The sequence below is a fragment of the Saimiri boliviensis genome, chromosome 1, assembly GCF_048565385.1.
Source record: "Saimiri boliviensis isolate mSaiBol1 chromosome 1, mSaiBol1.pri, whole genome shotgun sequence".
Taxonomy (NCBI): domain Eukaryota; kingdom Metazoa; phylum Chordata; class Mammalia; order Primates; family Cebidae; genus Saimiri; species Saimiri boliviensis.
Genome location: NC_133449.1, coordinates 160,840,421 through 160,868,383, shown reverse-complemented (window position 1 = coordinate 160,868,383; position 27,963 = coordinate 160,840,421). Strand labels below are relative to the sequence as shown.

Below are 27,963 nucleotides of genomic sequence, written 5' to 3'. Positions count from 1 at the left end.
TCTCCAAATTTAGAAGAAATATGAAAATTGTCAACCACTCCTTCCTTAGGGGGTAAAAGCAACATTCAGCACCGGGGGCAGGTCAAGGCGAGGCAGTCACGTGGGGGTTGCCTGGGCCAATGGGGGGCCCTGGGAGGGCTCAGCACCCGCCTTGCCCCAACACGGGGCTTGCCTCTCCAACTCATATAAGGTAAAAGGCAGAGTGGCCTCTGTGGCCAGGGAGCCGCAGGCAAGGGACTAAGGGGAGGGGGGCTCAGTGCCAGCTGATTAAAAATGCCCCCGTGGCAGTGAGGGGCACCAGAGTCTGGGTCAAGTTAGTTGAGAAGCAGTGACACCCTCAACCACTCCCCACACAGGCTGGCTCCCATCTCCAGGCCCCAAGGAGCCACACCTGGATCAGACCCCAGGAAAGGTAAGCACCAGCGGCAGGCCTGGGATCCGCGGATGGGGGCTGCCGGGGCACTTCCCCAGGGGGATGCTGCATCTGGGGGTCTTGCTCTCTTGCTAAGTGGCTCTGTGCCTTTCTGGACACAGATTCTCTGGGTCTCAGTTTCCCCATCTGTACAGGGGCTGATCTCTAAGCATCCATCTAGCTGATTGCCTCTAATTCTGCGGTCCTGGTGGCTTCCAGGATTCCTTGTTGCTATAGGTAATGGGGGGGAAGAAGGGGCAGAGGGAGCGGACAGAGTTAACATCCTATCAGCCCAAGCTTCACCACTGTGCCCGGGTCTGGGGCCGTCTCCCTAGCTTCTACATAGGCAGTGCTTCTTGTGTATTGCATGGGCCTTTGACTTTGCAGTTCCAAAAGCTTGGGACTCCTGGCTAGGTAAACGGTTTTCAGATAATAGTTTCAAGAAACAAAGCTGGAGACAAGGCAATGTAAGCTCCGGCTCTGGCAGGCAGGCAGAGATCCTGGGAAGGCTGGGGCACCGACTGCACGCGGAGCAGTGGGAAGGGATGCTGGTGAGAGAAGACCCATGCGCTTAGGCTCCAGCCCTGGCTCTGCTCTCAATGCCTGGCTCTGTGGCCTGGAGATGGCCTCTCCCCTCTCTGGGTCGCGGTTTCCCTGTCTGTATAGCAAGGCCATTGGACAAAACGGTCCCTCTGCAGATGTGGCTTCTGGGTGGTTTGTGCCTGAGGGACAGCCAGTGTTGGGAAGTTCTCCCAGGAGGTCCCCGAGCTGAGTCTGCCCTTTGACCACAAGCTTGGAGTCCAAGCAGATGAAGCCCTGTGGGAGCTTTGGGGGGCTGAGCCTGAGTGAGGGAGGGTAGCTGAAGGCTCTGTGACTGCAGGCTTGGCCAGGAGGTGCCCCGAGGCCTCCAGATGAGCTTGGCTGCAACCAGCCTCTGGTGGGGAGAGGGCTGATCCCTGGATTCAGCCACACAGGAGTGCGGGACATGGAAGTAGGAAAGGGATGGAAAAGACAGCGGAGAGCTTCAGGGGGATGAAGCGGTGGGCAGGGGCTCAGAGGAAGGCAGGAGGCTTGTGATGGGAGGCAGGGCTGGGTAGAGGCAGAGGCTTAGGGTTGGAACTTGAAGACGTACAGGCAACGTGGAGTCGGGTTCCTCTAAGCACGCTCTGGCCGCGTCCGGAGCCCAGAACGGAACACAGTCCTCTAGCACCGGCCTCTGTCTGGTGCCCTCACCGTCCCACTTCTTGTCACACAAGGCCTTAGGCCATCGTGGTTCAGAAGGAGGCTCTGAATTCAACTGCCTGGGTCCAATTCTGGGTTTGTTTACTTACTGGACAAGTAACCCTGGGCAAGCTGCTTGCCATTTGAGCCTCAGCTTCCTCCTCTATAAAATGGGCACAGTTCTGAGCTTACGGGGCTGTCATGAGGATGAGAGATGTAGGCGGATAAAGCAGGATGAATGGGGTTGATGTTACACAGAAGTCAGAGAGCACACCTCCTGCGGGCAAGATGCCCTGAGCTGTGTTGGGGGTGAAGTGGCAATGAGACCCAGCCAGGGAAAGCCCAGAGTCGCTGTAGAGACAACAGGCTCTGGAAAGGGCAGGAGGAATCTGAAGTCAGAGGCTGCAGGACACAGGAAAATGACCTGCTTGAGATGCCTGAAGGACTATCTGAGGTCTCCTTTCCTACCTTTCTAGGGCATTGTGAGGGCAATGTATCTGAACCACTACACACTCACTTGCTGAAAGGGGACCCCGGGTGGGGCCAGGGAATCTGCATTACAAGATCCCCATGAATTCCCATGCACATGGAAGTTTGGGAAATGCCAGGCCATAGGGCAGCTTAGGACTCTCACAAACAGCCGAGGCAATGGAAGCCACAGAGAGAAAGCATCACTTTACGTTATTTAGCAAGCTGACGGCAGAGCTGGGATAGAACCTGCCTCTCTGCCCAGCCAGGGATTCCATAAGGTGGTACAAATCCGGAGAATTCGGTTACATCATTTGTGGAGTTCTCATGAGGTCCAGGCATTACCTAAGATCTTCACATGAACTCATTCATTTAATCCTCACAAGAGCCAGTGAGGAAGGGGCAAGGATTATCCTCACTCCACAGATGAGGTACCTGAGGCAAAGAAAGGTTAGGTGGCTGGTCTGAGGTCACACAGCTCATGAGTTGTTAAGTTGTGTGTGCCAGCTGCCCCCAGCTCCCCTGGAAGTCTCCCACCTCCTGCCCTACCTTTTAGCTACCTCAAAACTTCCTGAGGACCCTCCAACGGACCTCATGGAACGGGGTAGACTTCCCAGGAGTCAGATTCGGTGCTGAACAGCTTGCATGATCCTTTCACCGTCCTGGGGATTCCTGTGAGGCAGGAATCAGCACCATGCCATCACTCTCACTTTCTAGAGAAGGAAACCGCTGCAGCTCACACAATGTCACACAACTAAAAAGTGGCAAAGGGGATTTCAACCCAGTCTATGCATCTGCAGAACACACACCCTTGGGCTGCCCGCCCTGACAGCTATGAGGGCGGTGACGAAGAATCCCACCTCGCAGAGGAGACGGAGGCCAGGAAGGAGGCCCTGCCGGAGCCTGAGCCCATCTTCGAGCTCTGAGGCCACTCCTCTCCCTTTCATCCCTGTTGCTGCCCCGCATCGGTCCCTCGGAGCCACACCACAGCCCTTTGGGCAAAATCAGCCCCTTCCCAGCCTGGCCAGTTCTGGGGGAAAGTGACAGTGACACCTATCCTTTATTTTATTTTATTTATTTATTTATGTATTTGAGACAGAGTTTCGCTCTTGTTACCCAGGCTGGAGTGCAATGGCGCGATCTCGGCTCACCGCAACCTCCGCCTCCTGGGCTCAGGCAATTCTCCTGCCTCAGCCTCCCGAGTAGCTGGGATTACAGGCACGCGCCACCATGCCCAGCTAATTTTTTGTATTTTTAGTAGAGACGGGGTTTCACCATGTTGACCAAGATGGTCTCGATCTCTTGACCTCGTGATCCACCTGCCTCGGCCTCCCAAAGTGCTGGGATTACAGGCTTGAGCCACCGGGCCCGGCCTATTTTTTTTTTTTTTTTTGAGATGAGGTTTCACTCTGTTACCCAGGCTAGAGTGCAGTGATGCTTCTCAGCTCGCTGCAAACTCCACCTCCCAGGCTCAAGTGATCCTTCCACCTCAGCCTCCCAGGTAACTGGGATTATAGGTGTGTGCCACCATGCCTGGCTAATTTTTTGTATTGTTTATAGAGATGGGGCTTCGCCCTGTTGTCCAGGCTGGGTCTCAAACTCCTGGGCTCAAGCAATCCTCCAGCCTCAGCCTCTAAAAGTGCTAGGATTACAGGCATGAGTTACCACTCCCAGCCAACATCTATCCTTGAGGAATAGAAAGATCCAGTCCTCATACCACACATCATCACTGACTCAAGTGGCTGTGTCTGATTCCTGGGTGAGCCTGAGGGGTTCTGGGAGGTGATCTCTGAGGTCCTCGTTGCTGAGCTGTGCCTGGGCATGGCCTCTTCCTGCAGTTTTCCAACTCAACTGTCCCGGAGGTTCAGCGCCGTAGGGTGGTTCAAAGAACCATGACAAACGTTGTTTGCAATTGTTGTGATGACCATTTTTCTCCACGTCTCCTGCTACCCATAAGCCAGAGTCTCTCTGGAGCTTATACCTAGAAGGGGTTCTGGGTCCTGGGGTGCCGGCCTGTCAGCTTTACAGGAGAGCACAAGATTGCTTTCCAAAGTGGCTGAACGAGATTATGCTCCCATCAGCAGTATGTGAGCGTCCCCCTCCCCTTGACCACACTTGAAGCCATCAGATTTCTTGAAGCCTGTGGGTTGCACACTTTATTTTGCGTGCATCAAATTTGTATAGTAAAAAAAATGTAAGGACTACATGGAAATAAACACATAGGTTTGTCTTCTACAGGCTGCTGTACTCCTGTGCACGAGGGTGTCTAGAACTTTGCCCTCCATGCACAAGTTGCAGAATACCGTAATCAGGACACTTACAAAGGCCCTGGGATGGGAATGGGCATTGCCTGTGTGGTCCTCCCCCAGCTCAGCAGTATGCAGTGGCCAGGATCCAATCAGAGGTCGCCTGGGAGGGTGAGTTGCAGGAATTTGGGGGAAAGAGCCCAAGGTGGCTGCCGCCTGCTAACAGCTTGTCTAGACAGGCCCCACGGGGCTTCACCGCACATTGCAAGAGCCCCGGCCAGCCCCCTGCCCACTTGCAAAAGAGGCTGTTGGCAGCAACACTTCACCACCAGAAACCTTTACTCCAGTTTGAAATCCGCCTTAGTGCACAGTGTGAACTACCCACTCTCATGGCCCGCAGAGGTTGACTCTTTCAGGCCCCCTTTTGTTCAGATGAGGAAACTGAGGCTGACTCCGAAGCCAGGGTGCTTTCAGATATGGAGTGGCTCCCTGTGCCCAAGTGATGAGGGGACCAGGCGGGTCTGGAGCAGGGCTGGAGCGGGGCTCAGATGTAGTAGGCTGGCAGCTACAGGTGCCAGATGGGAGCCAGGCAGCTGGGTTTCAGTCCTAGCTCTTCGTTACAGCAGCAATACGACTTTGGGCGACTTACATAGGTGCTGTATGCCTCAGTGACCTCGTCTGTAATATAGAGGTGATAAGAGTACCTGTCTCATTGATCTATTGAGTTGTCTGGATTAACTCCTTAAATGAGTTAACACTCATGAAGTCCTTGGAACAGTGACTGACACATATTAAGTACTCAATAAAAAAATAGCTGCTAAGGCCAGGCACCAGGCACGGCGGCTCATACCTGTAATCTGAGCACTTTGGGAGGCCAAGGCGGAAGGATCCCTTGAGCGCAGTATTTCAAGACCAGCCTGAAGGTCACCATAAGGAGACTCTGTCTCTACTATGTTTTTAAATTAAATTTTAATAATAATAATAACTACCAAAATATGATTACTAAAGGCAGCGTCTTCACAGTGCAAAGAGATGCTCTTTCTTTGGGGTATCACCTCTTAGGACTTTAGGGGATAAACTGCCCTTATTCATTCAAAATAACACCTGCCAGGCCGGGCGCGGTGGCTCAAGCCTGTAATCCCAGCACTTTAGGAGGCCGAGGCGGGTGGATCACGAGGTCAAGAGATCGAGACCATCCTGGTCAACGTGGTGAAACCCCGTCTCTACTAAAAATACAAAACAGCTGGGCATGGTGGTGTGTGCCTGTAATCCCAGCTACTCAGGAGGCTGAGGCAGGAGAATTGCCTGAACCCGGGAGGTGGAGGTTGCGGTGAGCCGCGATCGCGCCATTGCACTCCAGCCTGGGTAACAAGAGCGAAACTCTGTCTCAAAAAAACAAACAAACAAACAAACAAAATAACACCTGCCATATATCAAGCCCTTTCAAGTACCTGGCCCTTTACCCAGCACTCTGAGGCAAATACCATTATCCCTCTGGGCACACAAAGGCTCAGAGAGGTTTAGTCATTTGCCCAAAGTCACACAGCCCGTACGAGGCCAAGCTGGGACTCAAATCCAGTTCTGACTAGTTCTAAAATCACGTGTTTAACTGCTGTACTCTAGGACCACCCACAGTGGGTCTGTGAAGCAGAACTAGCTCTGGTTCCGACCTGCCTAGTAGGGCCTTTGGCATTTGGGGGAAGAGGCCATCGGAAGTCCAAAGCCCCCTTCCAGATTAGGCATGATTGCAATAAGGGAAGAGACAGACTCTTCAATTCCCCTACCCCTGCTCAGGCTCAAAAATGCAGACCCTGGCAAAACAGTCCTCACCCAGAAGCACTCTGTAGGGTGGGCTGAGTAACCTTGGGGGCCTCGTCAGTCTTGGGCTGCCCCATGCCCTGCACAGCCCACCTGAGGTTTGAGGAAAGAGCAGTCAGTTAGGCCCAGACTGGAGAAAGCCAGCCCGCCATGGCTCCTCCCCAAGAACCCCCAGCCAGCCACAAGCCTAAACCCCCTCCTTAAAGACCCCTCCTCTGGGCCAGGCACAGTGGCTCACACCTGTAATCCTAGCACTTTGGGAGGCCAAGGTGGGCAAATTTGCCTGAGCTCAGGAGTTCGAGACCAGCCTGGTCAGCATGGTGAAACCCTGGCTAAAAAATTAGCCAGGCATGGTGGCACACGCCTGTAGTCCCAGCTACTCAGGAACCTGAGGCAGAAGAATCGCTTGAACCCGGGAGGCGGAGGTTGCGGCGAGCCAAGATTGCGCCACTGCACTCCAGCCTGGGGGACAGAGTGCAACTCCATCTCAAAAAAAAAAAAAAAAAAAAGAAAAAGAAAGTTCCAAACTGCTCTGCTGCCACATTCTATCCTCCTCCTCCCCCTCCAGGGAAGAAGGATAGGGGTGAAGTGCCTAGAGGGAGACTGGCTGCCTGCTGACCTAGGGATGGCATCCGCAGGGGCTATGACACCACCCCTGGCTGCGCTGCCAGGCTCAGAGGTGCCCAGTCAGCCTGCCCAGAGCATGCCAGCCACCAGGCATGTGACCCAACAACCCTGATGAGTCTAAGGGCATCTGCCCAGATGAGCTGAGCAAGACCAGGAGAAGGAGAAAGAGGCCGGCTAGAACCAGACCCTGGCTCTGCAGCCAGCACACCTGGGTAAATGCCTTGCTCCTCTGGGGCCTCAGGCCGTGAAGTTCCATGGTTTGGGACAAAGGGGACAGTTGAGGTCATTCCATGTGTGACAGTAGACACCCAGATTCTCAGAGCGGGAATGTCTGTGGAGCTGGGGGAGCGCCCTGGACAGACAGAGAAGATGGCATTCCAGGTGGACAGCTCTGTGTACAAAACTATGGAGGCAGGACTGCAGAGGCATTTTTGGAGAACAGCAGAGAAGCCCAGTTGGTTGGAACCAAGAGTTGGTCTGAAGTTCAGCGAGGCTGGAAGTTGGCAAAGCAGGGAAGGTCTAGATTGTGCGGTGGCTTTGACAACAGAAACCAAAGCCTCGGAGCTTGGGAAAAGTCCTCCTCGGTATCTCTCTGTCCCTGGGAGGGAGTCCCTTTCTTTAGCCTATTTTTCCCCCTCCCCAAAACACCATCAACCAAGAACCCCGGTTCAGGGCAGAGACCTAGGAATTTGGATAATGGGCGACTCTCAGATGTCAGGCAATGGAGAGAGGAGAGCTCAGATGGGACTGGGAGGGGCAGGAAGCCCGCCGGCTGCAGTCACCATCTTCAGACCTCTCCAGAGCTTCAGACCACACCTGTAATCCCAGCACTTTGGGAGGCCAAGGAAAGCAGAACAGGAATTGAGGAGTTCAGGAGTTTGAGGTCAGCAGTTCGAGACCAGCCTGACCAACATGGCAAAAACCCATCTCTACTAAAAAAAAATGCAAAAATTGGCTGGGTGTGGTGGTGGGTGCCTATAATCCCAGCTGTTCAGGAAGTTGAGACATGAAAATCACTTGAACCTGGGAGGCAGAGGTTTCAGTGAACTGAGACGGCACCCCTGCACCCCAGCCTCTGTCTCAAAAAATAAACAGAAAAAAAAAACCACATTCAACTTACAACATTTTCCATTTACAATGAATTTATCAGGATTTAGTGCCATCATAAGTTAAGGAATGTAGTGAGCCCCTCATCACCAGAGGTATGTAAGCTTAGTAGGGACACCATAGAGAGAAGCCAAACATCAGAAGAGGTTGGGCATCATGGCCTTTCCTACCAGCAGTCTCGGATCTCACTTGCCAGCTCTAGCTGCTTTGAGACAATCATGAGCGCAGCCTGGATGTCGGAGTCTCAGCCAGACATGACATCAGTTCTGCCCTCACATTGCACAGGGGCCTCTTGCACCTCCCACTTCCTTTCTGCTGCGGCCTCCTGCCTTCCCAGGGGACACTAGACCTGACCAAAGAGACTTGGATCCTGGTTGTGAGATGGAGGTCCCCAGGGAACATTAGCTGATGGCCTTCCGCCTGGCACGGAATGACACAAAGAGGGCCAGGGTCCCTGGGAGCCCTGTTCACACGCTCCACAGAGTTTGCATGGAAATTCCAGGAGGGTCACAGGAAAGCTTCAAATTTAGAACCACAATGCTTTATTTTTTTTCCCATTTCTCTTCTGTTCCAGCCTTTCCCTCAGTAGTTAGCGATGGGGGTGGGGGTCATAGGAGGCTGGGAAAGGAAAGCAAGCATCCTCTTGGGCTGAGTCACAGAAAGAGCATGGAGAGGTGGAGGGTGTGGGGTAGATTAGGAGGCCCGCCACACGGGGCGGTGGACAGCAGTGCGGGAGAGGGTGGAGAGGGTGGAGCAGTCAAGGGCACGGCCAGGCCTGTGAGGGTCCCGGAGCAGTGGGCACCAACATTGCCTGGGCCAGCATGCCTCCCTAGACACTCCAGACCAGAGCTGCCAGGATCTGGGTTCAAGCTAGGGTCAGAGAGTTAGCCCAGGGGTGTCTAGAATAAAGACAGAAGGATCTTGGGAATGGGGCTTCCGAGAATCTCAAGCAATGCGCCCCCACCTCGCATGGACTGCAGAGCTCAGAGTCTTACAATATCCATCTCTTTCCCTCTGGCGCCCCTGGTAGATGCTTCATAAATATTCCTGGTGTTGAATCCCATACCCATTGCATCATAGTCCTTTCAGAGCTGAGGGACCTTAAAGAGAATCAGGGCCTGTCTCCTCATGTTATAGATACAGAAACTGAGGCCCAGTGTCAGGGAGCGACGCTCCCAAAATCGTGCTGCCAGTGACCACCTCCTTTTGCTTCTTCTCTGCCTTCTAGCCAAAGATAGAGACTATGGTACGCTTTTCACAGCCAAGGGCAGGGGACAGAGGAGAAGCGGGTGCCCTGGCAGGACGCAACTGTCTCCAAGAGGTAGTTAGAGTAGGCAGCCTATCTTGAGTTCTGACCGCTCCGTCCAGGAGGTCCCTTTCAGTGACCAGAGACGGTCCCCAGTGCTGTTGGCCTCCTGCAGAGGGAAGAGCCCAAGGTAGGAAGGGAAACCCTTGGTTCTATTCCTGGCTCTGCCTCACCTCTTCATATAACCTTCAACGTGACCTTGCACATGCAGCCTCCTCAGGCCTCGGTGTGTCCAGTGAGAGGCTAGACCCAACCAGCTGGGCAGTGGGGGATTCCAGCCATGATCTGCCTCCTGTCTCCTGCAGGGACTCCTCTCCATCGGTCTCAGCCCATCCTAGATTTTACCCACCCGGCTCAGTGCAGGAAGTAAGCCAGACACAGAAAGAAAATAGCAGCTCACGAATTCCCCTTGGCCTCATAGCAGCATCTTCTATGCCCAAGCTTTGCTTCATAGCTGTGAAATTCCCAGAGAGACGAAAAGCTGAGAAAACCCTTAAGATCACCCAGGTGAAGGAAGCTGAGACCAGAGATGGTCCACAGATGGCTCAAGGTCACACAGCAAACTAGGAATAGGCCTTGGATTTCCTGACTCCCAGGCCAGTGCTCTTGCCACTCACCACGCTGCTTTCCAGAATAACAGGCAGATAATCTGTCCTCGTGTGGACCCCGGCATCGACTTAGCGTGGTGGATTAAACCCCCACACAGGGAGCTACAATCTCCTCCCCTGGCTGGGACTCAGTTTCTTCTTCTATAAAACAGATAGCCGGGCACGATGGCTCGCGCCTGTAATCCTAGTACTTTGGGAGGTAAAGGCGAGAGGATCACCTGACATCAGAAGTTCAAGATGAGCCTGCCCGATATGATGAAACCCTGTCTCTACTAAAAATGCAAAACTTAGCCCGGCATGGTGGCGGGCACCTGTAGTCCCAGCTACTCAGGAGGCTGAGACAGGAGAATCGCTTGAACCTGGGAGGCAGAGGTTGCAGTGAGCCAAGATCCCGCCACTGCACTCCACCCTGTAGGACAGAGTGAGTCTGTCTTGAAAAAAAAAAAAGACACACAGGTGGACCAGATGTCTCCAAGAGCCCTGCTGCCATAATACTAAGGATCTACCAGGACCTTGGTGCTTTCCTGGGAGGCCTCTGCTGACACCTGCCTCAACCCTAACTTCCCCAAGGGTAGGGCCACCCAGGCCAGGAAATCCCACCAAGTCTTCCCCGCATTCTGCCCTGTCCCACCCCAGACCCTGGGGCTGGAATCCATCCAGAGCTGCAGGCTCCAGCCTAGCTCCCCCTCTGAGGATCTGGACTTTTTCTTACCATAAAAGGGCAAGCGTGCCTCTCTTGGTCCCTGCTGCCAGCCCCGCTGGGGGAAAGACTGAGCTATTTTTAGAAAACTCAAGGGTTTGCTCCTGAACTCAAGATGGAGCATCTCTGCGCCTGCACCCTGGGAGCCCCCTCCCATCTTTCTTCCTCCTCCTTCTCCCATCACTGTCTCCCTTCCCTTTCTCCTCCTCTCTGTCTTGTTCTCAGTCTCACCCATCCACCTCTCTTCCCTTTTCTCCCCCTGTGCTCCCGCCTCAAATTGCTGTTCTCTCTTCCTTCCCCCTCACTTCTTCCTTCTCCCAAAATCTTTTCCTAGTCAGCTTCCCTCCCCCACGTCTCTCCCTCAGATCTCGTTTCTGGTGGTGAAAGAAAGTAACACAGCTGCGCCCCCACCCCTTCTTAAACACTATTTACAACATAAATTCCAAACATCCGCCATCTGGTTCTAGGAAGGCCCAAAAGCTATTTGGAGAAGGAAGTCATGATTATTCCATCTTCAAAGCAAAAGGAACTTAAAGGCTCTCTTCTCTCCCACCTTCCTCCAGTGGCCCCTTTGTTTAATATCTGGCCGATCAAGATCCCCAGTGAGCAGAAGAGGTCAGGACGTTTGCCGGAGTCCCAGCTGGACCTGTGACTGGCTGCCTCACTTTGAGGTCCTTGCTTCGCCTCTGCATGCCTCAGTTTCCTCATCTGAACAATGGGTGAAAGACTAGGGTGCCTCCAGCACTAACGTTCCAAGACTTCGAGTCCAGAAAATCCACTTGGTCCAGGTCACTGGGGCTTACTTTGGGCTGAGCAGCGAAGGGTGGGATGAGGGCAAGGGAGTGGGAGGCAGTGAGGGAGCTCCGTCCTCATCCCTTCATGCACCAATTTCTCTCTCACTCCACGGAGATCTATGCAGACCATTCACCTGCATATACAGCACTGGGGAATGGGGTGGGGTCAGACTACCCCTCCACGTCTGATCTAGAAGGACTCTGGACACTCCGGAGTCCAATCCTGTCCCCACCACATCATGTAGATGCAGGTCCTTGAGGCCCAGAGACGGGAAGACCCTTGTCTGCAATTACACAGCATATCTACAGAAAACCTAGTATCTAGCCTGCTCTTCCTCCCACCCAACACATTCCAGAAGAAACCAACATTTGAATTATCTAGAAAGCATTGCCCAGTCCCAACAAAGCCTGTGGAACCCTAGAGGTCCCCAGTTTTTGCAAAGTTTACACGACAAAGGGGGAATAATGCCTTTTTTTTTCTTTTTCTTATTTATTTATTTATTTATTTATTTATTTATTTATTTATTTTAAAGATGTGGTTTCACCATGAAGGCCAGGCTGGTCTTGAACTCCTGATCTCAGGTGATCCACACACCTCAGCCTCCCAAAGTGCTAGGATTACAGGCGTGAGCCACTGAGCCCGGCTCACCATTTTTTTTTTTTTAAAGATGGTCTCATTTGTCGCCCAGGCTGTTGTGCAGTGGGACGACCTCAGCTCGCTGCAACTTCTGTCTCCCAGGTTCAAGCAATTCTCCTGCCTCAGCCTCTCGAGTAGCTGGGATTACAGGTAGGCACTGCCACGCCCAGCTAATTTTTGTACTTTAAGTAGAGATGGGGTTGCACCATATTGCCTGGGCTGGTCTTGAACTCCTGACCTCAGGTGATCCACTCGCCTCAGCCTCCCAAAGTGCTGGGATTAAAGGTGAGAGCCACTACAACCCACCGAGAACCAACACCTTTAACGTGATGTGAATTTCTTTTAACAAACAGCACAGAGGGAAGAAATACCATGGGCAAGACGCAGAACACCACTAAAAGGAGAAGCCCCCTTGCTTCGGGCAACAAATGGCTTTTCAGGGCTCAGATGATATTCACTTATACTGACAATGCTTTCTCTGTTCACAAACTCCTCTCCACAAAGACTAACACACACCTAAATATTGCCAAGAGATATTGAGTCCAGTTATCACTCTGTAAAAATGATATCATGAGCAGCTGGTCTTACAAGGGAGCTATGAGAATGTAAGTGGGGCTGCCTGGAGCCAGCCCTTAGTAGCTGTGTAATCAAGAGGGAGGGCTATGACCTCTGGATCCTCAGTAAAGCGGCGGTAAGAAAGGTACCGAATTATTCACAACAAGGATCTCTGAGTAAAGAAAAGAAAAATTAAAAGAATGGCACCTAATTCAGCCAGGCACAGTGGCTCACACCTGTAATACCAGTGCTTCGGGAGGACAAGGCAGGAGGATCACTTGAAGCCAGGAGTTCAAGACTAGCCTGGGCAACATAGCAAGACTCCATCTCTACAAAAAAATTAAAAAATTAAAAATTAGTCGGGCATGGTGGCATGTGCCTGTGGTCCCAGATACTCAGGAGGCTGAGGTAGGAAGATCGCTTGAGCCAGGAGCTCAAGATTACAGTGAGCTGATTGGGCCACTGCACTCGAGTCTAGGCAACAGGTGTTGCCTTGGAAAGCAAGATCCTGGAGAGTGAGGAAAAAAAAAAAAAATTTAATGGTACCTAACTCACAAGTGACTTTGAGGATCAGATGAGAAAAGCCTTGGCAAGTGTGGGGTGCATCAGAAGCACCCAATGGCATGTTAGCTATCGTGATTACAGCGTGTTCCAACATGCCTGGTGCACAGTCAGCCAGACAGGTGATGGCTCTTACCTTCGTCAGTCTTTTCTCAGTTTCTGCCCTTACTAAAGGGCCAAGTGACAGGGATTCATGGGGATCCTGGTGTCTATTCCCCACATGCCCCACAGCATGAGCGCTCGAGGCAAGGCTTGGGATTCTAGGCTAGGCAGGTCTTTTTTTCCCCTTCTCTTCCCTTTTCCCTGCAATGCTCTTGTTGCAGCTTCAAACTGTGTTCCCAGGGCTTGCTCAAAACTCCCCAGAGCAACCCTCCCTGGGGAGGAAGTGGGGAGCGTGTGAGGCTGGTGAACTCAGCTGGGGTGTCAAGGGGGCTGGAGGGCACTCTGGGAACAGAGGCCCGGGGAAGCTGTGTGACAAAGGGGACATGGAAAGGGCCACGCAGGGGCTCCCACAGCTTCCCCAGATGCCTCTTCTGACCTTTGCTCTCTCCCGGCTTCTGCTCTTCCTCCCAAGGCTGGGCTTCACTGCGGCCCAGCGCCGTGCTAATAATAGAAATGGCAGCCATTGATCGTGGACTTACGATGTGCCTGGAAATATGCTCGCACTTGACCTCTGCCTCATTTGACCTTCACAAACAAGCCTGTGAGGTTGGAAACAGGCTCAGAGAGGTGAAGACACCGGCTTTAGATCACACGGCTAGGAAGTGCTAGAGGCAAGGTTCAAACGTGGGTCTGCATGACCGCAAGGCCTGTATCTTTTCTTTCCAGAATATGGTGGAAACCCTAGGGCCCTGGAGCCCAGGGAGAGCAAGGGCTGTAACAAGTACACAGGCGTGAGCAAGCTGAGGATGGGAGCGGTGGGCAAAGAAGTCTCTGCAGAAAAAGCCGAGTGTGAGCACGGGTTTGTGAGCTTGCCTGGAACCCCTCGCCTCAGCCCTCTCCCCACTGACGTGCTGTCTGGCTCCCAGATGTGGCCCATTCCCAGACCCTCATGTTTCTTGGAAATGAGCAAGGCCAAGAAAGGGCACAGGGGCTTTTGCAATGACCGTGGCAATGACAGCTTTGACTTGTGGTCATCCAGCCGGCCACTGCCCATGCCCAGAAGAAAGCTGGATTGAGCACAAAGAGCCTGGGTTCAAGTCTGCCTCTCATGCCGTTCCCCAGGTGACCCTGGGCAAATCGCACAGGCTCCTGGAACTGTAGAAAGCGGCAGAATTATTCCTACCTCTGGTGCTATCAGTGAGCGTGCCTTGAGTTATGGGAGGGAGCGTTTTGCAGGCTGGAAGCCTGTACATGGAAGGGGTCAAAGACAGCCATGAGCCTGTCCCTCTGGTCTTGGTCATCATGTTAACCCCAGGTTTTGATTTAGCCCTACATGGCTCCTTTCTCATGTGTGAGGCTGAGGTGGGGGCATTGGTCAGAGGGGCCTCTGGGAAATTTCTTTCGGGATAGTTCTTTTGTAAGGGGCCTAGGTGTGCTGAGAAGGGAAGGTGGCCCCTCCTACTCTTGGAGTTGGAGTTTCTCAGAAGGTCTCCCTTAAAAGCCAGGCAGCGCCAGGCGCGGTGGCTCATGCCTGTAATCCCAGCACTTTGGGAGGCTGAGTCAGGCAGATCACTAAATCAGAAGATCAAGACCAGTCTGACCAACATGGTGAATCCCATCTCTACTAAAAATACAAACATTAGCCAGGCATGTAGTCCCAGCTATTCAGGAGGCTGAGGCAGGAGAATTGCCTGAACCCAGGAGGCAAATGTTGCAGCAAGCCGAGGCCACTGCACTCAGCCTGGGTGACAGAGCAAGACTCCATCTTGCTGGGCGCGGTGGCTCAAGCCTGTAATCCCAGCACTTTGGGAGGCTGAGGCGGGTGGATCACGAGGTCGAGAGATCGAGACCATCCTGGTCAACATAGTGAAACTCCGTCTCTACTAAAAATACAAAAAACTAGCTGGGCGTGGTGGCGTGTGCCTGTAATCCCAGCTACTCAGGAGGCTGAGGCAGGAGAATTGCCTGAACCCAGGAGGTGGAGGTTGCGGTGAGCCGAGATCGCGCCATTGCACTCCAGCCTGGGTAACAAGAGCGAAACTCCGTCTCAAAAAAAAAAAAAAAAAAAAAGACTCCATCTTACACACACACACACACACACACACACACACACAAAGCAAGCAAGCCAGGCAGGTCAAGAAGGAATAATGGCTGTTCAGGGACCAAGGGAAGATCTCAGTAGGTTCAGCCCAAGACTTCTGAGTACCTAGAAGTGGCCCAGACCCATCCTCCATCCCTCAGAGCCTGGCAGCCTGGTCAGGACACTCAAAGGCCACAACCGTACCTGTAGGGCACCCCGGTGTCCTTCTGACAGGTGGGATCTTTGTTTCTTTCAGGCAAGGGTACTAGCTGGTGAAAGCCACCCCTGCCACGCTGATGCTGGAGAAGCAAGAACTTCAGAGAAGCAGCCTCCTGGGACCCGAGGCGGGCCGGCGGCGGCCTGCTTGGAGACAGAACTGTGAGCCCACCCTGCCTCCACCCTCCAGTACCCACATCCGCTCCCCACCCCAGCCCACCTGCAGGTGGCTTCTGGAGTAACCTGGGTCCCTCAGGATCAACTCCCCACCCTAACCTCAGAATGACCAAGAAACCAGGCCTCGGGATCATGAGAAGCAGCATGGGCCTTGGTAAAGACTGCTGGCAGTGCAGGCAATTCGGGGCTGTTAGGGTCTGGGCTGTAGGTAAAAAGAAATTGAACCAAAGCAGGAAAATCCAACCAGGAGCCAAGAATCCAGTCTACCCCACCCTCCTTACAACACGGCAATGCAAAGCCCATGTGATTTGGACATAAAGCCTCTGTTACTCCACTTGATTTGGTGAATAACAGACTTGAGAGAAATGTGGAGAATAATAGTCATCTTCCCTAGAAAGGAGTGAACAGGGTTAAGCCTCAGAAGCAGGAAGCCCTGGGGCTGTGCGATCTTGGAGGAGTCAATTAACCTCTCTGAGCCTAGTGATAAAGAGCCAGCTCACAGGGCTTTGAGAGGGTTCGTGAGGTTGGGTTGGTGTCCCCAGGTGCAGCCCTTGGCACATGGTGAAACTCAAGAAAACAGAGCAGTGTTTACCATTCATCACATTATTCCCACGCTTGTCAATGTTTAAAGATGCTTTCATGCTCACGGTGGAACTGATAGGGTGAGGTGCCAGTTCCATAAGACAAGTGGAGAAACTGAGGCCTGGAGAGGTGAAAGCATTCACTCAGAATTGCATGCATAGTCAGTTGCAAAGGGGAATTCTGGCACCAGCTCTCATGTGGATGGAAAAAGTGCAGGAAGATTTGGAGGTGAGTAGCGGAGAAGGGAGGAGGAGGCGGGGTTCCAGGAAAGGCGCTGACACTGGGATGTGGGACAAGACCCAGGCCTGTCTTATGTAACAAGGTCCACCTGTTCACCCCTGCATGCTCCACACATGTGTGCAAACGTGCACCCCGGCACGGCGCACACCCGGTCCTCTCTCACTAGCAAATGAGCCACAGAGACTGGGTCTAAACAAATTGGATTAGGAGGGCTGCGGGCGCCTCCTCCCCGCGACTGTCCGGCTCCGACACTAACCAGGCCTGCGGAACCGCCAGCTGGGATCTCTCAGACACACTGACAGTTGGTCCTTGGCTCCCTCACCCCACCGTGGGCCTCAGGAAGGGGGTTTGGGTCCGAGAGGATGCCACAGTGATGGATGGGGTGAGGGAGGTTCCAGGGTTAGCTCAACAGCACACAGGATGTTAGTGCTTTTGTGAGGCACATTTCTGAGTTGTTCCCAGGCCCACCCCCGCCTCCCCCCTCCCCATTCCCTCTGACAGCCTCTCCCATGGCCATTGCTGCTGTCTGGGACTTGGGCCCAGCCTAAGGCTCCAACCAGAGCCCAGAGCCCTGTCCTTGAGCAGATCCAATTCATCTCTCATTCTTGCAGCTGGGCTGAGTGGGGAGTGGTCAGCTCAGAAGACACTGACCTGGAGATGAGATTCAGGGGATGCTTCCGTAGGAAGAAGGAGCTTGTGGACAGACAATGCTGTGTTTTTTTGCTTTTTTTTTTTTTTTTTTTTTTTTTTTTTTTGAGACGGAGTTTCGCTCTTGTTACCCAGGCTGGAGTGCAATGGCACGATCTTGGCTCACCGCAACCTCCGCCTCCTGGGCTCAGGCAATTCTCCTGCCTCAGCCTCCTAAGTAGCTGGGATTACAGGCATGCACCACCACGCCCAGCTAGTTTTTTTGTATTTTTAATAGAGACGGGGTTTCACCATGTTGACCAGGATGGTCTCGATCTCTCGACCTCGTGATCCACCCGCCTCGGCCTCCCAAAGTGCTGGGATTACAGGCTTGAGCCACCGCGCCCGGCCTTTTTTTTTTTTTTTTTTTTTTTTTTTTTTTTTTGAGACGGAGTTTCGCTCTTGTTACCCAGGCTGGAGTGCAATGGTGTGATCTCGGCTCACCGCAACCTCTGCCTCCTGGGTTCAGGCAATTCTCCTGTCTCAGCCTCCTGAGTAGCTGGGATTACAGGCACACACCACCATGCCCAGCTAATTTTTTGTATTTTTAGTAGAGACGGGGTTTCACCATGTTGACCAGGATGGTCTCGATCTCTCGACCTCGTGATCCACCCGCCTCGGCCTCCCAAAGTGCTGGGATTACAGGCTTGAGCCACCACGCCCGGCCAATGCTGTGTTGAAGGTGGCATCTCAGTGCGTTCTCATCCCTTGTTTCATTCCATCCTCAGAATGTGGCTGCGGGTGAGGGGATGGGTGTGACCTTCAAAACTTCTTTACTTGGTGATTCCACAGTACCCCTTTCTGAGAGCTTGAGCCTGTGCCGCGCCGTGTGTGATGTGCCAGGAACACCAGGGTGAATACTTACAGGCCCTGTTCCCCTTCCTTCATAGAACAGCCTCCTTCAGGCTGGGTCATTGGGCACTGGGGCCTCCCTGGTCTTCCAGGGTTGCAGCTTCACAGAATCCCTTTTCCATAAGGCACATGGAAGCCACTGTCACCTGCAATGGGAGCCTTGACAACCAGCCAATCCAAAACACAGACCTTGATGTCAGACAGTCCTGAGTTCAAATCCTGCCTTGCTCCCTTTCAGCTGGAAAGCTGCTGTCAAATAACTTAGCCTCTTCAAGCCAGTTTTCCCTTCTGTGCAATGAGGATACACAAGCTGCCACCTCACAGAACGACTGTGAGAATTAATTCTTATTTTCACATCCTCATTGGACAGAGGGAGACACAGAAGCCAGGAGAGGGAAACGGCTTGGTTAGGATCACATCATGAGCTGGAGTTTAAGTCAGGATGGGGTAGGTCCCCTCTTCTCCGGGTATCCCTCCCCACCATCTCTTATCTCAACATAAATCCTCCCCAGTTGCCCACGCTGTCCAGGCAATTCCTGGCACATATGCTGGGGCCTGCCCTCCACCTTCAGCCCTGCTCTGGCTTCTTCAGCAGCAGAGTCCTGGGTGACCAGCAGTGGCCCTCCAGCCCTCTGAGTGGCAGTGGAGGGTGGGGGAGCACTGCAGCCAGCTCCCAGCCCAGATCACCCTGGCCATATAAGGGAAGGAGCCCAGGGAGGCCTCCTGGCTCAGGTCCCGAGAGAAAACCCAGACAGCCACTGTTTATTTTCTCCTGCCCAGCTCACCCACGCCTCCCTAAGCCTCCTGACAGAAGACAGAGGTTCCCCCAAGACCAGTGACATTTCCTGAAGACATGGGGAGCACAGAGGCAGAAACAGTCCATCCACCCACAAGCTGCCAGCAGCCGGTACCCAGAGCCACCAGGTAAAACTGAGGCCACCTGGTTCAGCGTCGCCTTTCACAGAAGGAGAAACAGAGCCACAGAGAGAAGGGCCTGGTGAGAAGTGGAACGTGGGACTCCCAGGCGGCGTCTCTCAACCTTGGGATCCAGAGTAGGAGGGAGCCTTTGGTGGGGTAAGTGCAATGGAGGGGGGCAGCCATAGACCCCTCTTCTCAGTGAGGCCCCCATGGGATGGAGGCAGGGGTTGGGACAAGTGCTAAGTATGCAGGACTCAAGGGAAGAGCTCCTGGAGCCTGGAGAACCACCTCCCTCCCAGCCCCTCTGCCCCTCCCCTCAGCCCGGTTGCACTGACTCCTCCTCCAGGAAGGCTTCTCAGCTTCCCTGGTTGGGGGGGAAATGGTTCTGTCCTCTAAGTGTGCTTGGCTGTCCTTTCTTGAGTTTCTCTCTCTCTCTCTCTCTCTCTCTCTCTCTCTCTCTCTCTCTCTCTATCTCTCCATCCCTCGACTTGGGTCTGCCCCTATTCACCTTGCCAGGAGCATTTTCCTTCTACTCCACCCCACTGAGGTCCTCCAGGTCAAGGACAGTGTGGCTTTCAGACCCACTTCCCCTCGGGACATAGAAGAGGCCCTGTGCTGAATAGACAGGTGAAATGATTAAACCCTGCCCCCAAACCAAAGGTCTAGCAAACTGGTCAGGGTGTGAGCCATCCAGCGTAGAGGTCAACATGAGAGCCCTGGGTTAGCAACCCCAGCTCAGTTCCCAGCTCTGTACCGTTGGAAAATTCCCTTCCCATGGAGCCTTGGGGAGGCACAGGGACTCACACAATGAAAACATTTAATATCCAGGACTAAACAGTTCCACAAATGACCATGCTTATTACATTCATTATCATTATAATTATTCCAGACACAAAGGAACAGAATGAGGCACTGATAGCCAGGGGTGAGCAGATTCAAGGGCCTCAGAGGAGAGGGAGGGAAACACCCTCCGCTGGTCAGAGGCTGCGCTTCAGCCCTGGTCCCTGCTTTAGTGTCTCCCACAGAGGCATGGAGCTGCCTCCCATCTAGATCCTGTTTCTAAACCCAGGGGAGATGCTATCTTTGCTGCAGTAATCTTAGCCCACATCTTGGAATGGAAATGGCCTTGGTGGAAATGGCCTTCAATTCCCCCGGTCCAAGCTCAGGCCCTGTGACCCGGGAACAATCCCCTTCCCTTCCTGGTCCTCCATGTAGAAGCAATAACATTCCTTGCCAGGGGCACCAGCTGTTCTGATGATTAAATGGGATCAGACACTGTCCTAAAATCAGTCATTCAGATGCCCCCTACTTTATTTTTTTCCTGTCTGCAAACAATTATATTTTAAAATGTAAGATGAGTCCTTTTTTTTTTTTTTGAGACGGAGTCTCGCTCTGTCACAAGGCTGGAGTGCAATGGTGCAATCTCAGCTCACTGCAACCTCCACCTCCTGGGTTCAAACGATTCTCCTGCCTCAGCCTCCTGAGTAAAGGGATTACAGGCACCTGCCACCATGCTCAGCTAATTTTTTTGTATTTTAGTAGAGACGGGGTTTCACCATGTTGTCCAGGATGGTCTTGATCTCCTGACCTCATGATCCGCCCACCACAGCCTCCCAGAGTCCTAGGATTACAGGCTTGAGCCATCACGCCTGGTGGATGAGTTCTTTTTAATACAAATAGAAATAGCTACTGTAAAAAGAAAATTGTAACATTGTATATAACTAGGAAATAAAGGTAACCACAGTACAATAAAAATGAAACAATGTTATTATACTTTAACCTGATAGTGTGGTTTGCAAGGCCCTGGACCTGAAGCCTGGGTGATAAGTGAGAGTTAGAAAGGTGTCAAAGACATGATAGCACCAAGCTGAGGCTTTCTACCCCACGGTAAATAGGACTGAAAGCAAATTGACAGGGAGCAACAGAATGGATCAGTTGCTCTGTGTCAATTTGCTTTCCATTCTGTTGTGTCCCGTCTCCCAGCAGAGGTCACAAACTCCCCAAAATCACTCACCCACCTGCTGCACTGGGGAAGCCAAAGGTAGTTTATGTGAAAGGGCTTTGGAAACAATCAGGCACCAAGTGAAGACAGAGGACACACTTTGTCAATTTAGTTCTTGGCAGCAAATCATCTCTTTTTCAAGACAACCCTGCCTGATTCCTACTGAAATCTCCTTGCTGATCATGCTAAGCTCTTCTCTCCCAGGGCCAGTGGGAGCCGTGGACAGTGGAGTAGACCAGCTGTCTGTGACCCCCGCAAGGGAGTCCAATGTTGGAACGCTCCCCAGCCAAATGCAGGGTTCAAAAAAAAAATCTATTTATGTATTTGTTTAGAGACAAGCCTATGAGCCTGGTTAATTTTTTGATAGAGACATGATTTCATTGTGTTGCCCAGGCTGGTCTTGAATTCCTGGGCTCAAGTAATCCACCCATCTTGGCTCCCAAAGTGCTGGGATTACAGGCGTGAGGCACTGTGCCCAGCCGCCAAATGCAGTTGAAAAGAGTTTCTGCAAGAGAATTCCTCGGAAGAGGAAAGCAGTTTTCTGGCTGGGAATACCTTAGACAGAGGCTGTCCCCTCCACAGGCTGTCAGAACTGACCTGCAACCATGATAGACCAGAGGAAAACACTCTTTCCACTCTTCTCAGAGTGGGGCCTGACTTCAGATTCCTGATAGAGGTGTAAGAGTCAGTCTTTTTTTTTTTTTTTTTTTCTTAAGAGACAAGGGCTCTCTATGTTGCCCGAGCTGGTCTTGAACTCTAGGCTCAAGCAATCCTCCTGCCTGAGCCTCCCGAAGTGTTAGGATTACAGGCGTGAACCACTGCACCCAGCTCTGTTTTTGTTTTTTTTCAGGAGGTATATTTTTTGTGTTCTCACTCAGCCCTGAGGGAAGGCTACCCACCGCCTTCAGACTTTCCTGAAAATATGTGTCATCCAACATCGAGGCCACCACGGTGACCACTAAGCAATGCAAGAAGGTCCTCTGGGGTGTCCTGAGATCTTGGCAAGGCAGGAGGAGTGAAAATGGGCTTTGCCTGCTCACCTGAAAGTTCCCACCCAAGCCAGGCCCAGAAAATAAAATGAATTATCTACATGGTCCTCCAGTCAGCTACCAAATGGCATTACCTGGGTCCATCATCATTACGAAGCCATGGGCAAGACCCAGGGCCCCCTAAATTAACAAGCCATGGGCACTGTCTTCAGGAAGTGGGGCTCTAGCCGGGTCAGACCCACACACAGATAACACTGATACTAGAGATAATGAAATTGAGAAATATGATTCAGTTATTCAACCTGGGCTCATGTGGTGTCCCCACCACCTGGCCCTGATTTCCCTACTGAGCGCAGTTGACAGGGTCCCTTCCCCTCATAGGTGAGCCATGCAGTCCACAAGTGGAGGTGGTTGTAAGTGAAATCCACGTCACCAGCATGGTAAAGGGTTAGAAAGAGGGCACAGCATGGGTGGGAACATGGAGCAGAGGGTGCAGATGGATAAAGAAGTCAAGGAGGAGGCCGGGTGTGGTGGCTCAAGCCTGTAATCCCACCACTTTGGGAGGCCAAGGCGGGTGGATCACGAGGTTAAGAGATCGAGACCATCCTGGTCAACATGGTGAAACCCCACCTCTACTAAAAATACAAAAAATTAGCTGGGCATGGTGGCACGTGCCTGTAATCCCAGCTACTCGGGAGGCTGAGGCAGGAGAATTGCCTGAACCCAGGAGGCAGAGGTTGCAGTGAGCTGAGATTGCACCATTGCACTCCAGCCTGGGTAACGAGAGTGAAACTCCGTCTCAAAAAAAAAAAAAAGAAGTCAAGGAGGAAGGAACTGGGCACGGTGGCTCATGCCTGTAATCCCAGCACTTTGGAAGATCGAGGCAGGCAAATTCCCCTGACGTCAGGAATTCTAGACCAGCCTGGCCAACATGGTAAAACCCCACCTCTATTAAAAATACAAAAATTAGCTGGGTGTGGTGGCGTGTGCCTGTAGTCCTAGCTACTTGGGAGGCTGAGGCATGAGAATCGCTTGGACCGGAGAGGCAGAGGTTGCAGTGAGCCAAGATCACACCACTGCACTCCAGCAGCAGAGGGAGACTCTGTCACAAAGAAAAAAAAAAAAAAAGTCAAGGAGTGTTTCCCAGAGTGGCCAACTGATTAGAGAGCTATGGCAGGAGGAGAAGCTGTGCAGGGGGAGTGAGAGGGAGCCACACAGTCCCTGGGAGACCCAAGGTGGGTGGGCCAGGGCTCCCTGGGAGAATGGAAGGACATCTATAAGCTGTAGCCCAAAAGGAAAAGGCCACTGGAGGCAGAGGCGGCAGGCCCTTGCAGGCTTTGGTGAAGGCCTCCGAGTTTAGCCCGAGGACGGTGGGGAGCCCTTTGGGGATATTAAGCTTGAGAAAGATATGACCATATTTGCATTTTGAAAAATCATTATGGGAAGATGGTTGGGAAGAGAGGAGGAGTGGCAGAAGAAAGCGAGGTTGGAGACGTTGCTCAATGATATAAAATGTGAAGTACCAGGAATGATGCTGTCTGGCTGGGATGAAGCATGCAGAATGAAGGCGGACATGGCATTGAAAGGTGGGTCAACATATTAAATAATTCCATTAGGCCGGTCCGAGTGCAGGGGTGTTTCCAACTAATTGATCACAACCAGTTACAGATTTCTTTGTTCCTTCTCCACTCCCACTGCTTCACTTGACTAGCCTTAAAAAAAAAGGGGAAAAAAAGGCCGGGCGCGGTGGCTCACGCTTGTAATCCCAGTACTTTGGGAGGCTGAGGTGGGTGGATCACAAGGTCAAGAGATCGAGACCATCCTGGTAAACATGGTGAAACCCCGTCTCTACTAAAAATACTAAAAATTAGCTGGGCATGGTGGCGTGTGCCTGTAATCTCAGCTACTCAGGAGGCTGAGGCAGGAGAATTGCCTGAACCCAGGAGGCGCAGGTTGCGGTGAGCCGAGATCGCGCCATTGCACTCCAGCCTGGGCAATAAGAGCGAAACTCCATCTCAAAAAAAAAAAAAAAAAAAAAAAATTAGCTGGGCATGGTGGCGCGTGCCTGTAATCCCAGCTACTCAGGAGGCTGAGGCAGAATTGCCTGAACCCAGGAGGCGGAGGTTGTGGTGACCCAAGATCATGCCATTGCACTCCAGCCTGGGTAACAAGAGCAAAACTCGGTCTCAAAAAAAAAGGAAAAAAAGAAAAAAGAAATAAATAATTCCATTTGTCGAAATATCAGGAATAGACAGATCTATAGAGACAGAAGGAAAGTGGTCTGCCCAGGACTAGGGGTTGTCCAAGGATAAGGGGCTTCTTTTGGGGGTGGTGGTGAAATAACCTGAAATCTATTGTGGCATTGTTTGAATGTATTAAAACCCACTTCATTGTACTCATTAAATGTTCTTCTAAATTAAGCTGTCTTTAAAAAGAAAAAGATGGTCAAGGTTTGGTCCTAGGGGGCTCAAATGGCAGGCCATGGACAGGAAACGCAGCTGTGGGGAGTTACAGCAGCCTCCTGAGCAGAGCTGGAGGGGTGGAGCCCGGGGCCTCTCTAACGCCCCTTCTCTTGGCCAGGTTGGAGTCCCCCGCAGGCCAGCAGAGCGGAGCAGCACAGCCCTGTCTCCCAGCCTGAGGTGCAGTGCTGCATCTCTGGTCAGTTGGGAGTCTGAGATGAAGCACTGTAGCTCAGGAAGAGAGAAGTTGTTCTGCAGCCACCAGCCTGGAGGTGGTAAGTGCCGGGGGGCTGGGGGTGGGGCTGTCCCAGGAAGGACAGAGTGTTTCCAGACTCTACACTGTCAGCCACTTGTGATACTGGGGAAGTTCCTTGACACGGGTTCCCCCGGTGCCACAATCCGCCTCACGAGTCTCTACGTGTCCTGACTCCTCTGTGTACCCCAGTGAGGTGTTAGCATTTCCCTAGCATCCTGCCTCTGCTTCCTCTAAATCCATGGCAGACACAGCTAATCAGTAAAGGCATACATTCTTTTTTCTGAGACACACTCTTACTCCGTCACCCAGGCTGGAGTGCAGTGGCACGATCTCAGCTCGCTGCAAACTCCTCCTCCCAGGGTCAAGTGATTCTTGTGCCTCAACCTCCCAATAGCTGGGATTACAGGTGCACACCACCACACCCAGCTAATTTGTGTATTTTTAGGTAAAGACGGAGTTTCACCATGTTGGCCAGGCTGGTCTTGAACTCCTGACCTCAGATGATCCACTCTCCCTGGCCTCCCAAAGTGCTGGGATTACAGGCATTAAGTACACCCGGCCAGGCGTCCATTCTTGAAATGTTCTCAGATGCAGCTTGAGAATCCTCAACAATGAGCCCTGGAGAGCCACTATTAATGATTCACAGCTGAAACGTATTCATCATTTCTGCAAACAATTCCTAAAAACCTCTCAGCCCTGAAAATAAAAGTTCTGGCCTTTGAGTCAGGGTCTTCACTCTGTGCTTCTATCCTTGGCTCTGGGGTATTGCCGAAACCAGCCCAGGTGCCTCACAAATGTCTGATTTCTCCCAGAGGCTTCAGACACGCCCTGAGCGGAAGACGAGAGCCATGGAGCCAAGCACAGTTTCATTTAACCTCCCCGAAAGCTTGGGAAGTGGGTGGTATTATAGCCCCATTTTACAGATGCAAAAAACTGAGGCTCATTTAAGCAGCTCACCTAAGATCACATATTGGTTGTGCTGAACTGAGACTGTACCCTAATCTGCCTTCAAATCCATGTTTTTACCCATTGCATATGATTATGGAACTTGGGACAGGGAAGCAGGCGGAGAACATTCTAAATCCTGCTCCCATCTTGTCTTTACATCTCAGGTCACTTTTAGCAAAGACAGACCTGGACACTTGCCATTAATCCTATGGGCTTCCTTCCTCCTGCCCCCTCTGCCTTAATTTTGTTTATCTCACCTCTCCAATAGGTTCTAGACTCTTGCATTTTAGCATTAAAGAAGGCCAAGGCTCAGAGGTTAAGCAACTTGCTGGAGATCATCAAAGCGGAAGGTGCCAAACCCAGGCTTGGACGTAAATGGTTGCTTTAAATTCACTCCTCTGGCAGGAGACTGGGGAATACACATGGGCCAGGCAGACAGCAGTGGGCAGTCCTGGGGGTAGGGGTGCCGGAGGGTTTCTGGTACTTTCCAGGGCAATTGAAGTTCCAGTCACTACTCCCCCAAGAGCAACGAGCCCCGTCCTGCGATGTGCGGCACCCACACGGGCTGCTACAGATGGGACTGGATGCAGAAGAGAACTCCAGCTGGTCCTTAGGAACATGGCAGCCTTGGTGCTGAAGGCCATTCGCTCCCACCTTGTCCTCACGGTCCAGTTTTCCCAGGAATCCCTTAGATGCTAAGATGGGGATTCCTGGAAATACTGTTCTTGAGGTCATGGTTTCACAGCTGGATTCGCCTCCTTCCCACCCCAGAGTTGCCCCCCATGGGGCCTCAGCTGGAGCACGAGATGAGGGTTCAAGAAGAAGGCTGTACCTGGAGGTAAGAGGGCTTGTGAACCATGTTCCCAACCTTTGCATTGCTTTTCTTTCCATCATGTCTATTTCATGACATCTCTGTGAAATGGACGTGGGAACTTCAGCACTGCCGTACTCTTGGGAAATTTGCCCAAGGCTACCCAGCTGAGCAGCGGTTGAACCAGGACACCATCAGGCACGCCTCTTGTCTCCACCGCACCCTCAAACCCACTTCCCAATGCGCCTTGCGACAGGGGCCGCAATATTGCATCCACGTGACTGATAAACTAGTAGATGCACATGATTTCATTTTTCAAGTGTCGTCAGTCAGTTAGGTAAGCTAAAAACCGTTACGTCTTCATTTGATTTAGAATGCAGCCAGAGAAGAAATGGAAAATTTTTCATCAAGGGAGAGAAGATAAAAACTCAGAACGCCCTCTTGTGGTGCCTCTACCCACCTCAGGAACACCAGAGCTCTTCCCCTACACGCGATGATCTCTCATCTTGCTGCAAGATGTTGGACACACACATACACACACACACACACACACACACACACACGTGTGCACGTGCACACACACTGAGGTTCCTTTAGTCCCCTCACTTGGGAGTTCCTGGCTTCAGAGAGCTATGACTGTGCCTGTAAATAGCCACTGCACTCCAGCCTGGGCAATAGAGGCAAACCCCCTATCTCTAAAAAAATACATGAATAATTGTAAAAGTCAGCCTCTCTGAATGCCTATAAAGAATGCTAGCTAACTAAATGACAAAAGACCTAATGTGATCCAGGTGCAAAATTAGAACTTTCCCCGAACTCTTGCTAGGGCTTTTCATGGAGCTGTAGAAACGGCATTAAGGGCCAAGGCTCCAGAACCCTCATTATAGGGTCTGCCTCCCACATTGCCAGGGACCAGGCGGCTCCCACGGGTGTCCCAAGCTGTCTTTCTCAGAGGCCACATTGAAGCCATTTATGAAATGAGACTCCCTCTTCCTCATCCAGAGAGACGGGTCTGGCCTGACCATGGAGAAATCAGATTTGCTAATAATCATGATAGCTTCCACTCCGCAACTGGTCACGATCTGCCAGGCACTGTGCTAAACACTTCCACAGGCCCTGTCCCATTCCATCCTGATAACACCCCAGTGAAGCGGGCTCCGCTGTTCACTCCTCTCCACAAAGCCAAGGCTGAGAGAGGTTAACAGACTTACCTAAGGTCACACAGCTAAAAAGTTGTGAAGCTGGCCAGGCATGGTGGCTCACACCTGTAATCCAAGCACTTTGGAGGCCAAGGTGGGCGGATCACCTGAGGTCAGGAGTTCAAGACCAGCAGCCTGACCAACATGGTGAAGCCCCCGTCTTAAAAAAAAAAAAAAAAAAAAAAAAGTTGTGAAGCTGGGATCCAATCAAGTCTGTGTTTGTGGGTTTAACTATCATGTTCTTGGCCCCAACCCCATTTGGCCTTGCCTGGCTGGTGGGCCGCCTCGCGGTAGCTTCCCCTGGAGAACAGGAAAAGCAAGACTTCACTGAGACCCACGTGGTCTCTCCTGTGTTCTGTGACAATAATAAAGTCCTGGTCCTTGG

At 52.1% G+C, this 27,963-nt stretch overlaps 1 long non-coding RNA gene across 1 annotated transcript; it reads left to right on the top strand.

The window, feature by feature from the left end:
* The first annotated feature begins 95 nt into the window (after positions 1-95).
* On the top strand, positions 96-27,963 carry LOC141580097 (uncharacterized). Its single transcript, XR_012512134.1, has 2 exons — positions 96-412; positions 11,077-27,963. It is a non-coding gene; the product is annotated as an uncharacterized LOC141580097 (long non-coding RNA).